The 13,444-nt window shown below is 48.6% G+C and overlaps 1 long non-coding RNA gene across 1 annotated transcript in view; it reads left to right on the plus strand.

Moving 5' to 3' along the window:
* LOC137557529 (uncharacterized) overlaps positions 1 to 13,444 on the plus strand; it is an 80,368-nt gene that overhangs the window by 751 nt on the left and 66,173 nt on the right. The gene's annotated exons all lie outside the window — the stretch shown is intronic.

Here is a 13,444-nt window from a genome sequence, read left to right on the forward strand (position 1 = left end):
GTTATGACTTCTTGCCTGCCTGACTATCCTCCTGAACTCTGATCTTGTACCTTGCCATTCTGATACTCTGTTGCCGAACCCCGACTCGCCTCTAGACTCTGTTTCTGCCTCCTGATCTTGTACCTCGATATTTCTGATACCCTGTTGCCGAACCCTGCCTGTACCTTAGACTCCACCTCTGCCTACTGTATCTGTACCTTATCTGTCCGTGTGTTTACAACCTGGCTTGTCCGACCTCGAGAACCGACCTTACTGTTGGAGGCGGTTCCCTGTCCTGTTGGTGACACTTCCTCCAGAGTGTTACTTTCAGACAAACCTTCCTACTCTTTCAGCCTGACTTCTCCCGCCTTGGAGAGTTCAGGTCTCCGGAAGGAATCTGTGTTGTACTCCCTGCTACACTGAGGCCTAGTCCTCTTTAAGTGTTACTGTTACACCAAACACTACACTCTACTCAGGTGAACAGAGGTTAGCTGGTATATCGGATTATCGGTGATACTGCAGATCACTTATAATCTGGTATATATCTGTATTCCAAGTGATACTGCAGATCACCGGTAATCAGATCCTCTCTGTGCTTCACCGTTCGTTACAGAACGCCAGACCAAAAAACAGATGGACGCACGCACTGACCCTCTGACTGTGCTTGCCACTTCGGTGGATAGCATTCATCAAGCACTGGGCCAGCACAAAGCTTTAATTGATGCCCTATCAGGCTCTGTGCGAACCCTCCAGACTTGATTCGGTGCGATCCCCTCCTAGTGATGACATACGTATGCCGATACCTGAGAAATTTTCCGGCCACAAATCTGACTTTCGGAATTTTAAGAGTAGAGTGTTATCATATTTTGAGTTGAGACCCCGATCCTCGGGTACTGAGACCCAACGGGTCATATTTATTAAAACTTTGTTAACTGGTGACTCCCAATCCTGGGCATACAACCTGCCCCCCACAGATACAGCTCTGACCTCGGTAGAGGAATTCTTTAAAGCCATGGCAGTGATATACGACGACCCAGACCTTGCTGCGACTTCTGAGCGGAAGCTCAAACTTTTGCGCCAAGGCAAAGGCTCAGTCAAAGATTACGCGGCAGAATTTCGTCGGTGGTCAGTTACGGCCAGGTTTGATACCTATGCTTTGATGAATTATTTCCTGTCTGGGCTGTCGGGTGAGGTCTCCGACCTAATGTTGAGCCTACCCGAGCCCAAAACAGTCGATGAGGCCATCTCATCGGCCATTCGAATCGACCGTAGGCTACGTCATCAAAGACAGACTAGGGGCAGTCATCGGGTCAGGGTAACATCTTATACAGCACCTCCCGCAGCACCCCTGGTATCTCCATCTCCTTCGGTCTCATCATCTCCAGTCCTGCCTCCACCGGAACCGTTGCAGATCGGTCGGTCTAAGCTGACTCAAGTGGAGAGAAAACGGAGAATGACGGAACAGTTATGTTTGTACTGTGGTGAAGGGGGGCATAGGGTACGAGACTGTCCCATTAAGCCGGATAAGAATAAGCCAGGAAACGCTACCTCCTAGGAGTTGTAAGGGGTGACACCCTGGGCGCCCAACTCACACCCCTAAAAGAAAAACGTTTGCTCCTTCCTTGTACGATTACGTGGGGGGACAAATCTGAAGCCATGGAGGCCTTTGTTGACTCAGGCTCCGCGGCTAACTTCATGAGTTCTGAGTTTGCAGAGAAGTTGGGCATTCCACTCACCCCAGTAAAACCACCCATCCAGGTTACTGCTGTGGACTACTCCCCACTGCAAAGGGACCGTCCACTGTCTCAGACACCAGAGGTGGAAGTCATTATTGGGGTTCTGCATAAGGAGGGTTTAAGTTTTTTTGTACTTCACATGTCTACCTCCACAATTGTCCTAGGTATGCCCTGGCTACAGCTCCATTCGCCGCAGATTAATTGGGCTGCAGGACAATTAACCAAGTGGTCAGACTTTTGTTCCCAGCAGTGTCTAGGGGAAGTGACATTAGGTCAGACCAAGATTCACGTGGAGGGTGTTCCCGAGTCATATTCTGAATTTTCAGATGTATTTTGTCCCAAGGCTGCTGATCAGTTACCTCCTCATCGCCCTTTCGATTGCCCCATTGATCTCCGTGCTGGTTGTATGCCCCCTAGGGGTCACCTGTATAACTTGTCCAGACCAGAGAAGATGGCTATGCAGGAGTACATTCGTGACAACCTGGCCAAGGGGTTCATTCGGCCCTCCCGGTCGCCTGCTGGGGCTGGTTTCTTTTTTGTTAAGAAAAAAGACGGAGGTCTTCGACCTTGCATCGATTACCGGGGCCTGAATAAGATCACGGTGAAAAATCGATATCCGTTACCATTGATAGACGACTTATTCACGCAAGTCACAAACGCAAAGATCTTCTCTAAATTGGATCTGAGGGGTGCATACAACCTGATCCGCATTAGAAAGGGCGATGAATGGAAGACGGCCTTCAACACACCCGACGGGCATTACGAGTACTTAGTGATGCCCTTCGGGTTGTGCAATGCGCCAGCCGTCTTCCAGGAATTAATCAATGAGGTATTCAGGGAGGTATTGGGTAGATTCGTGCTGGTATACCTTGATGATATACTAATCTATTCCAATAGTGTCTCCGAGCACAGGGTCCATGTTAAATTTGTGTTGAACAAATTAAGACAAAATATGCTTTATGCTAAAGTGGAAAAGTGTATTTTCGAGGTGACCACGGTCACGTTCCTAGGGTATGTAATTTCCACGTCAGGCCTGTCAATGGATCCTGCCAAGGTCACAGCGGTGTTGGAATGGCCACAGCCAGTGGGGTTGAAGGCCCTGCAGAGATTTTTAGGTTTTGCGAACTACTACAGGAGGTTCATTAAGGGGTACTCCACGATAGTTGCTCCCCTTACCAGTCTCACGAAAAAGGGGGCAGATACCAACCACTGGTCCCCTGAGGCCATGGCAGCCTTTTCTCACTTAAAAAAATTATTCTGCTCAGCGCCTATCTTGAGGCATGTAGACACGTCCTTCCCTTTATTGTGGAGGTTGATGCCTCGGAGGTTGGGGTGGGGGCGGTGCTGTCTCAACGGTCAGGGTTGCAGGGCAGATTACATCCGTGCGCTTACTTTTCCTGTAGGTTTTCACCTGCAGAAAAAAAATTACGATATAGGCAACCGGGAACTTCTGGCCATTAAATTGGCATTTGAGGAATGGCGGCATTGGTTAGAGGGGGCAGAACACACGAACACAGTTTACACTGACCACGAGAACTTGGAATACATCGAGGGGGCTAAGAGACTAAGTCCCCGTCAGGCCCGTTGGTCTTTATTTTTTACGAGGTTCAGGTTTATAATTATGTACACTCCAGGCAGCAAAAATATCAAGGCAGATGCCCTGTCCAGATGTTTCGAACCAGAGACAGCACAGCCCCCCACTCCTGAGTCCATTATCCCGCAGAGACTAGTGTTAGCAGCCACAGAGACCTGGGAGGATTGGACAGAGGTTTTGGGTCCCTTTCAGCAAGATGTCCCTGAGGGAAAACCTGAGGGGGTCATGTTTATCCCACTGCCATTTTGTTTACAGGTTCTGCAACTGTTTCACGCCCATAAGAATGCTGGTCATCCTGGAGCTGCCAGAACGCAGGATCTGGTTGCCAGGTGTGCTTGGTGGCCTTCTTTGGCAATAGATTGCAAGGAGTATGTCAGGGAGTGTGCGGTATGTGCCAAGAGTAAACCCTCCCGGCTGGCACCTGTAGGAAGGTTACAGCCTTTGCCCACCCCGAGTGAGCCATGGACCCACCTGTCCATGGATTTTGTGGGGGAATTGCCCAAGTCTGAAGGCATGTCAGTCATTTGGGTGGTAGTCGACCGTTTTAGCAAAATGGCCCATTTTGTGCCCCTGAAAGGACTCAGGAACTGGCCGAGTTATTCATCATTCACGTTTTCCGGCTGCATGGCATTCCGGAAAACATTGTGTCAGATAGGGGAGTCCAATTCGTGTCTAGATTCTGGAGGGCATTTTGCCACCAAATGGGCATGAAACTGTCTTTCTCGTCAGGCTACCACCCACAGACAAATGGGCAGACTGAATGGATTAATCAGTCTTTGGAGCGATTCCTAAGATGTTACGTTGCGGAGGCACAGAGTGACTGGGTAAAATTTCTGGCCTTCACAGAATTCGCACAAAATAATTTGAAGAGCTCTTCTTCTGGTTTCTCTCCATTCCAGATTGTGACAGGGAGGTCACCCAAATTCTCCCCTTTTCCAGTTGTCTCTTCTCCATTTCCAGCATTGGAGGATTGGCAGAGGTCACTCAGGGACAATTGGGGAATTGTTAAGGGAAACTTGCAGAAGGCGTTCCAGATTCAGAAGGGTCAAGCGGACAAGAGACGGTCCGTGGAATGGAAGTTCCAGCCAGGGGATTTAGTCTGGGTGTCCACACGTCACTTGACCTTGAAGCAGCCATCTGCCAAACTGGGCCCCAGGTTTGTGGGTCCATTTTCCGTGACTAAAAGGATTAACAACGTCACTTACGCCATTGATCTTCCCACCAGCATGCGGGGCGTAAGATCTTTCCACGTGTCCCTACTTAAACCTGCAGTCCATGTGGGTCCCACTCCTCCTCCTCCTGTGATGGTGGATGAGAAACCTGAGTATGAGGTAGAGAAAATCTTAGATTCACGCATGGTACAGAACTCAGTACAGTATCTGGTGCATTGGAAAGGGTATGGCATTGAGGAGAGACAATGGGTACCTGAGAACCGCATGCATGCAAACAAATTAAGGAAGGAGTTTCACGCCTTACATCCCGAGAAGCCTGGTAGGAGTTGTCCGGAGTCCACTCCTCGGGGGGGGGGGGGGGATACTGTAATAATGCGCGGAAGCGCAGCCGCTCGCTCTCAGAGCAGGGCGACTGCTTCCGCATCAAGCATGGCGGCGCCGCATGGAGGAGCCGCCGCACGCCGCGTGAGTAGCGGTGAAAGCGGAAAAGCCGCCGCGTGCAGTGCGGCGCCTCCCGCGGCGGACGCCAGAGAGAGTGCTGGTGTGGCTGGGACTCATAGTCCACCAGCCTTAAGAGTGACGCGCGTGCGCGCGCTGAGGCAGAGCATATATGACAGGCAGAAGTGAGTCAGCTGACCAGGCTGGTCAGCTGACTCTGGCTCCGCTCCCCATTGGTCCAGCACTTAGGGAGGTGTTGGAGAGGGGCTTGTGTATATATACTGCTAGTTGGTCATTTCTCTGGTGTCTGGCGTTGCGAACACATACGTGGGAACACTCAGACCTGTAGTCAGATCCTTAAGTGTGCCGAGACCAGCTGGAGCTGTAATCCTACACTTAGCTAGATTCTGTTGATAGCTAAAGTACTAGTTTGATTGTGATTATCTGTTATGACTTTTTGCCTGCCTGACTATCCTCCTGAACTCTGATCTTGTACCTTGCCATTCTGATACTCTGTTGCCGAACCCCGGCTCGCCTCTAGACTCTGTTTCTGCCTCCTGATCTTGTACCTCGATATTTCTGATACCCTGTTGCCGAACCCTGCCTGTACCTTAGACTCCGCCTCTGCCTACTGTATCTGTACCTTATCTGTCCATGTGTTTACAACCTGGCTTGTCCGACCTCGAGAACCGACCTTACTGTTGGAGGCGGTTCCCCGTCCTGTTGGTGACACTTCCTCCAGAGTGTTACTTTCAGACAAACCTTCCTACTTTTTCAGCCTGACTTCTCCCGCCTTGAAGAGTTCAGGTTTCCGGAAGGAATCTGTGCTGTACTCCCTGCTACACTGAGGCCTAGTCCTCTAAGTGTTACTGTTACACCAAACACTACACTCTACTCAGGTGAACAGAGGTTAGCTGGTATATTGGATTATCGGTGATACTGCAGATCACTTATAATCTGGTATATATCTGTATTCCCAGTGATACTGCAGATCACCGGTAATCAGATCCTCTCTGTGCTTCACCGTTCGTTACATAAGGGCTGGTGTTAGGGCTGTCTTAATTCTGTTGATCAGTAGAGTTGGGCCGAACAGTTCGCCTGCGAACGGTTCCATGCGAACTTCCGTGGTTCGCGTTCGCGTCCCGCAGGCGAACTTTTGCGGAAGTTCGGTTCGCCCCATAATGCACCATGAGGGTCAACTTTGACCCTCTACATCACAGTCAGCAGGCCCAGTGTAGCCAATTAGGCTACACTAGCCCCTGGAGCCACTCCCCCCCTACTAAAAGGCAGGCAGCAGCGACCATTACGGTCACTCGTGTGCCTGCATTAGTGAGAGTAGGGCGAGCTGCTGCACACTCTCTCTCATAGGGAAAGATTAGTTAGGCTTAGCTTGTCCCTGGCTGCATACCTGGCTGTTCTGTGAACCCACCACTGCATACCTGTACTGTGAACCCACCACTGCATACCTGTTCTGTGAACCCACCACTGCATACCTGTTCTGTGAACCCACCACTGCATACCTGTACTGTACACCCACCACTGCATACCTGTTCTGTGAACCCACCACTGCATACCTGTTCTGTGAACCCACCACTGCATACCTGTTCTGTGAACCCACCACTGCATACCTGTACTGTGAACCCACCACTGCATACCTGTTCTGTGAACCCACCACTGCATACCTGTTCTGTGAACCCACCACTGCATACCTGTTCTGTGAACCCACCACTGCATACCTGTTCTGTGAACCCACCACTGCATACCTGTTCTGTGAACCCACCACTGCATACCTGTTCTGTGAACCCACCACTGCATACCTGTACTGTGAACCCACCACTGCATACCTGTACTGTGAACCCACCACTGCATACCTGTTCTGTGAACCCACCACTGCATACCTGTTCTGTGAACCCACCACTGCATACCTGTTCTGTGAACCCACCACTGCATACCTGTACTGTGAACCCACCACTGCATACCTGTTCTATGAACCCACCACTGCATACCTGTTCTGTGAACCCACCACTGCATACCTGTTCTGTGAACCCACCACTGCATACCTGTTCTGTGAACCCACCACTGCATACCTGTTCTGTGAACCCACCACTGCATACCTGTACTGTGAACCCACCACTGCATACCTGTACTGTGAACCCACCACTGCATACCTGTTCTGTGAACCCACCACTGCATACCTGTTCTATGAACCCACCACTGCATACCTGTTCTGTGAACCCACCACTGCATACCTGTTCTGTGAACCCACCACTGCATACCTGTTCTGTGAACCCACCACTGCATACCTGTTCTGTGAACCCACCACTGCATACCTGTTCTGTGAACCCACCACTGCATACCTGTACTGTGAACCCACCACTGCATACCTGTTCTGTGAACCCACCACTGCATACCTGTTCTGTGAACCCACCACTGCATACCTGTTCTGTGAACCCACCACTGCATACCTGTTCTGTGAACCCACCACTGCATACCTGTTCTGTGAACCCACCACTGCATACCTGTTCTATGAACCCACCACTGCATACCTGTTCTGTGAACCCACCACTGCATACCTGTTCTGTGAACCCACCACTGCATACCTGTTCTGTGAACCCACCACTGCATACCTGTTCTGTGAACCCACCACTGCATACCTGTACTGTGAACCCGCCACTGCATACCTGTTCTGTTCAGTGAACCCGCCACTGTATACCTGTTCTGTTCAGTGAACAGTTTGGTGTGTCAGTGTGAAGCAGTACCTTTATTACACTACCTGATTGATGTATACACATGCAAGATGTTTTAAAGCACTTTAGGCCTGTCATTTAGCATTCAATATGATTTCTGCCCTTAAAACGCTGCTTTGCGTCAAATCCAGATTTTTCCCGGGGACTTTTGGCGTGTATCCCACTCCGCCATGCCCCCCTCCAGGTGTTAGACCCCTTGAAACATCTTTTCCATCACTTGGTTCGCGAACCTAAAATCGGAGGTTCGGCCCAACTCTATTGATCAGTTTTTTTTACTCACTTCCTGTAAGAGCTGGTGTTAAGGCTGTCTGAGTTCTGTTGATCAATTTTTTTACTCACTTCCTGTAAGGGCTGGTGTTAGGGCTGTCTGAGTTCTGTTGGTCAGGTGTTTTTTTTTACTCACTTCCTGTAAGGGCTGGTGTTAGGGCTGTCTGAATTCTGTTGGTCAATTTAACTCACTTTCTGAATTCTGGGACTAGGACAGGAGATCACAAAATCATTTCAACAGTGATTCAGATAGCAAAAAAAACCTTAAAGCCATTTTAATAATATTACACTCCACTGGTCCAACAAGCCATCATTACCTCTGATCAAATGTAAATCGATAGTACTAATCTACAGATGCATCTTAATAAATTAGAATATCATCAAAAAGTTTAATTATTTCAGTTATTCAATTAAAAAAAGGGAAATTCATTATATAGATTCATTACACAGAGTAATATATTTCAAGCATATATTTATTTTAATTTTGCTGATTATGGCCTACTGGTTCTGGAGGTCACACGATCAATGGGGACTGCTGTCTTGACATTTGGCCAGAAGATAGTCATTGACATGGCCCACCAGCGTGCATTCAAAAATGTTGAGGCTAACTTTGGATGCAAGGTGAAGCCAAAAAAATATTCCCCTACTGCCTACCTAATAATTTATCTGGCTGAGTAATTTGGGCTCTGTCTATTGCAGCAGCAGCTGAATGACCCCTTTTTTTTCGTAATTTGGGCCCCACACCCAAATTAGTCAGTAAGCTCTGCTATAGCTGTAATTATAAAAAATATGCCTATGATGGTGCCCCAATCCTGGCCCCAGCGCTGTGCCAAAAATAGCTGTCTCGGTCCACGAGGATGGCTAGCCTCAAAAGGTCATTGCTAAAGAAGCCAGCTGTTCACAGAGTGCTGCATCCAAGCATATTAATGACAAGTTGAGTAGTTTTTTAAAAAAATTGTGGGAAACGGTGCACAAGCAACCAGTGGCATAGCTAAAAATTATGAGGCCCCAGGTCTTAATATGTAGCCACCTTCCCCTACCCTATGGATATGATTGAACTGGCAATTTACATTCTTGTGCAATCTACACTGCATATAGTCCATAGACACTGAGAGGAACGCAAGTTAATAGTGAATACATCAAGAACCACCTGGGCCCCCTCTGCTCCAGGGCCCCATAGCAGCTGCAATGGCTGCTGTGACTATTGCTAATCCCCTGTGTAATGATCCACTCAGCTGGCTGCACAGGCAGCCAGCTGTTTGACCATTCCTTATGTCTGAGAGATGCAGGTCTCTGGAAAAGAGACCTGGCTTCATCTTGCAACTTTCCGAGTTGCTTTGCTGAGGGATTTGCATACATGCAAATTGCTCAGCTGTCTCGTTTGAGGGCTGGCAGTATAAAAGCCTGCTGCTGACCAGAAGGCGTCGCCAGGGCCGGATTACCGACCAGGCAACAAAAGCAGTTGCTTGGGGCCCCCATTCAGAGTCAAAGGGGCCCCATCAGCACAAAAACCAGCCCTCGCCATCCTGTCAGAGGTGGCTGGATGGTATAATGGTTAAAGGGACTCTGAGCAGTGCAGTAACTATGGAAAGATGCATATCATTTTAAAGCTCTCTTTCTCCTCTTTCCAATGATATATAAACCGCCGCCCTATGCCTTTTAGTTTTCGCTATTTTCGCAATCGAAATCGCGGCCACGGCAATTTCGATCGCGAAAATTGCGAAAACTAAAAGGCGTAGGGTGGCAGTTTATCTATCATTGGAAAGAGGAGAAAGAGAGCTTCAAAATGATATGCATCTTTCCATAGTTACATTGTATTACACAGGACGACTTTTCTCCAAAGTCGGCAGCTCGATTCAGCACAATGCAATGAAATATAAGGAACCCAGGGGGATATAATTACAAACATCATGATGGTAGGTGTGAGGATGTAATTAATTAGTTGTGGGTATGTTTAAAGGCATACCCACAGGCACTGCTCGGAGTCCCTTTAAGGGCTCTGACACAGGAGACCAGGGTTTGAATCTCGTCTCTGCCTGTTCAGTAAGCCAGCACCTATTCAGTAGGAGACCTTAGGCAAGTCTCTCTAACACTGCTACTGCCTATAGGGCGCGTCCTAGTAGCTGCAGCTCTGGCGCTTTGAGTCCGCCAGGAGAAAAGCGCGATATAAATGATATTTGTCTTGTCTTGTCAAATGATGCCGTGCCCTGCTGATTGTCTTCAGAGCCAGGCTCTCCTCCTAGGTCCCCCTCCTGCTACTGTGCGCTCTGCCGCTGCCCACTCCTCCCTCCCTTCCCACAGAGAACCACAGCTGCAGCAAGAATGATAGCAGCAGATGGCAAACGCTCACTCACCTATCCATGATCCAAGCGATAGAGATCCCGTCATCTGAAACCCATCTGTCTCTTCTACAGTGCAGCCGCTCGCTCTGAACTTCCTGATTCTCAGATCAGACAGGAAGTAGGTAGTAATAGTAGTAGTAACAGAGCGGCAGCACTCTAGAGGAGACAGATGGGCTCCGGATGACGGGACCTCTATTGCTTGGATTGCAATAGGTGAATGTGAGTCATCTGGTGCTGTCATTCTCCCCCGCTGCGGCTGCCTTCTCTGCTGGACTAGTTGGCTGATGGTGTAATGGTTAAGGGCTCTGCCTCTGACACAGGAGACCAGGGTTCGAATCTCGGCTCTGCCTGTTCAGTAAGCCAGCACTAATTCAGTAGGAGACCTTTGGCAAGTCTCCCTTACACTGCTACTGCCAATAGAGCGCGCCCTAGTGGCTGCTGCTCTGCTCTGGCGCTTTGAGTCCGCAAGGAGAAAAGCGCAATATAAATGTTATTTGTCTTGTCTTGTCTTGTCTTGACTATCGTATTCACTGGGATGGAGGCTGCATGGTGGCTGTCTAGTTTGGGAGGAAATCGGTTGTTCGGTGGTGGTTATGTAATTCTGTCTGGGGAACGGCTTCCGGTTTGGCGGTGTCCAGAGCTTTCTGCTATTGCTAGGCTGGAGATGCAGGGGGAAAGTGCTGCTGCTGTGATATCTGGCACCCTCTTCACAGGGGTGCCCCAGCCCCTGAGTGCAAATGTCCCAGCCAATCATCTCTCACTCTGCATTTTGTCGCTGCTATTCCCTACATTGTGCACCCACAGAGGAAAGCGGGCTGTTGCCCATAGCAACCAGTAGCTCGGCTGCCCCGGTGTGTGCGGCATGTTGCTGTGCAGATGCATATTCTGATTCTATTACGACATGATGGGGGGGCCCAAATCAGTTACTTTGCTTAGGGCCCCATTTAGCCTTAAAGAGACACTGAAGCGAAAAAAAAAATGATGATATTATGATTTGTATGTGTAGCACAGCTAAGAAATAAAACATTAAGATCAGATACATCAGTGTAATTGTTTTCAGTACAGGAAGAGTTGAGAAACTCCAGTTGTTATCTCTATGCAAACAAGCCATTAAGCTCTCCGACTAAGTTAGTCATGGAGAGGGCTGTTATCTGACTTTTATTATCTCAACTGTTCCTGGACTATTTACTTTTCCTCTGCTAGAGGAGAGTTCATTACTTCACAGACTGCTCTGAAAGACTCATTTTGAATGCTGAGTGTTGTGTAATGTGCACATATTATAGAATGATGCAATGTTAGAAAAAAACACTATATACCTGAAAATAAAAGTATGAGAATATTTTCTTTGCTGCTAATCTTCTAGTAATTATTCATAGTACACAACCAATTCACTATATCATATATTTTTTTTCGCTTCAGTGTCTCTTTAATCCGGCTCTGGGCGACGCTGGTCATAACGGTTTGTAAACACACTCCTGGAGTGTCAGCCTTCTCTGTTGGATTGTTAGCTAACTTAGAGTAATTCGGGGGGCTGTATTAGACACCCCTCTTGTTCAGTCAGGTTGTATATTTGTATTGCCTGTTCTGTCTGTCTGTTGGGTGCTAACCAGGGTAGCGGTTGCTACTGGTAGCTCCTTCTGTTTCTTTACTTGGATCGCACTTGCTCTGGCGGAAAGAGCAGTGGATCCTGATAGCTCTGTTGCTTTACTTGGATCGCACTTGCTCTGGCGGAAAGAGTAGTGGATCCTGCTAGCTCTGTTGCTTTACTTGGATCACACTCGCTCTGGCGGAAAGAGCAGTGGATCCTGCTAACTCTGTTTCCCTATTTAGATTGCACTCGCTCTGGCGGAAGAGCGGTGGATCGTATCTCTCACTTATTCCTGTTTTCGTTTATCTGTCTTGTCTGATACGAACGCTTGCTGGAGGCTCGGTGAGGTAACCGTTAAGCAAGCGCTCGCGTCCTCTGTTTCGTGTTTGTCTGTCGGTGGTTAGTTAGGCGTGCTTGTCTCTGTTGTGCTTAACATGCGGAGATCGCGCTGTAAATGCGTTCGCTGTTGCGAATGAGTGCGGTGTTCGCGTTTAGTTAGTGTTTGTTATTTTTCTTATCTTCTCATTGTATGATTTGCTGTGCCTTTGCTACTCTCGTGCCCTGTCTTGCTTTAACCTTGTGTCACCTCTGGCAATCGCCTCTCTCGCGATTGCATTCCTACTTCGTATCTGCTGTTGTGTGTGCACCATCGCGGGTTGGCGACTAGATTGGTGCACACAAATACATTCTGTCCCTGTGCTCATTCTCATTCGCAATCGCTTTCCTTGCGATTGCGTTCTCGCTTGGTTTCCTCTGTTGTGTGTCCACCGTCGCAGGTTGGCGACTAGATTGGTGGACATACATACAATCCTCCTCTGTGCTTATTCAGTCTTGTGTCGCTGTTAGCAATCGCCATCCCTTGCGATTGCCTTCTCACCTGATTTTCATGGTTGTGTGTTCATCGTCGCTGGGTGGCGACTAGATTGGTGGACACACATACACTCTGTCGCTTTAATCTCTCTCTTTAAGGGCTATCTTGCCCTGTGTTCTTCCCTTCGTACAATTCCTGTTTGGCGTCTGTGGCAGGGCAGAGGATCTGTTCCTCTGCACTCCACAGCTCCATCTGCCAACAGGAATCTCCCTCTACAGGTGTGTTGCACCTTTTGCTGGGTTCTCTCAAATTATACGCTTGTGGAGGATTTCCGCAGTGTCAGCGCGCATCCTGTGCGCTGACCACAGAGAGAATTCCACAATCGTTACACCCTGCAAGCAACAGTGATAAGCACAGCCTGGAGAGGATTGTGAAAAGCAGCCCATTCAAGTATTTGGAGTAGAATCACAAAGAGTGGACTCTAGAAAGCGCTTCCAGACCCACCACACACAGACATGTCTGTAACATGGGCTACAACCATCCTATTCCTTGTGTCTCCTGAACAGAAGACAACGTCAGAAGTATCTTACCTGGGCAAAGGAAAAACAGACAGAGCTGTCCTCAATGGTCCAAAGTCCTAAGTCCATATAAAAGTAAAATCTACATTTCATTTGGAAACCAAGGTCCCAGCATCTGGAGGAGAGTGGAAAGACACAGAATCTAAGTTGCTTGAGTCTAGTGTGAAGTTTCCATAGTCAGTGATGATTTGG

The sequence above is a fragment of the Hyperolius riggenbachi genome, chromosome 1, assembly GCF_040937935.1.
Source record: "Hyperolius riggenbachi isolate aHypRig1 chromosome 1, aHypRig1.pri, whole genome shotgun sequence".
Lineage (NCBI taxonomy): Eukaryota > Metazoa > Chordata > Amphibia > Anura > Hyperoliidae > Hyperolius > Hyperolius riggenbachi.